Raw genomic sequence first — 1,010 nt, forward strand, 5'->3', positions numbered from 1 at the left:
GCGTCCTCTAGCGATAGGACGAGTAGCCCTAGCTACATTCACAACCGGTTCCACCTTTGGAGCCGTGCAATCCCTTGCCATGTGCCCTGGCTTCCGACAATTGTAACAGGTGGGGACATTAGAGGCACAAGTACTAGCGTAATGTCCCTCTTCCCCACATCGGAAACATCGAAGCACTTGTCCCAACTGTCTTTCGAAATTCTGGTTCCCTGGGCGACTCTGCCCACCGTTGTTATTTTGTGGTCGATTATAAGGTTTAGCAACTTGCTTTCCCTTGTTCTGATAATTCACCCGACTAGGGCCTCCTGAATTAAAATTCCCTCCTCGACTAGCCCTTTTACTTTTCATATCCTCCATTTCTCTACATATTTCTACAAGCGCTTGGAAACGTTGAATTCCCAAGGCTAAGACGGAGTCTTGAATCTCATACTTCAATCCGTCTTGGAAACGATGACACATGAATGGTTCATCAATCTCTTCACGGAAAAACCTGAAATGCCTCGATAGCGATTCAAACTTAGCAGCATATTCGCCCACGGTCATGTTCCCCTGATGAAGTTTCAGAAAATCATCACTCAGTCTAGTCCTGGTACTCATCGGGAAGTATTTGTCTAAAAACTTCCTTTTGAATGATTCCCAGTTCACCTCCTCGTGAGCTGATCCCATCAATAACCTTGCACTCCTCCACCAGTACTCAGCATCCCCCAATAGCATATAAGTGGCATAGTTGACCTTCACTCCCGCCTGACAGTTAATCATTTCGAAGATCTTCTCCACTTCTTGGATCCATTGATCCGCCTTCTCCGAATTCTCATCCCCCTTAAACTTGGGAGGATTGTAACGACGAAAGTCTTCTAATAATCTTGACTCTGCAGCACGGATCTCTCTTCCCCTCTTTTCAAGATCACGTTGAGTCTTGGCAGCAGTCTGTGCAGCAACAGAAGCAGCCATGTTATTCATAGCCTCCGCCATTCGATCGTCCCTATTAGCATTGGCTCTTGGAACGTCAT

The sequence above is a fragment of the Cicer arietinum genome, chromosome 3, assembly GCF_000331145.2.
Source record: "Cicer arietinum cultivar CDC Frontier isolate Library 1 chromosome 3, Cicar.CDCFrontier_v2.0, whole genome shotgun sequence".
NCBI lineage: Eukaryota > Viridiplantae > Streptophyta > Magnoliopsida > Fabales > Fabaceae > Cicer > Cicer arietinum.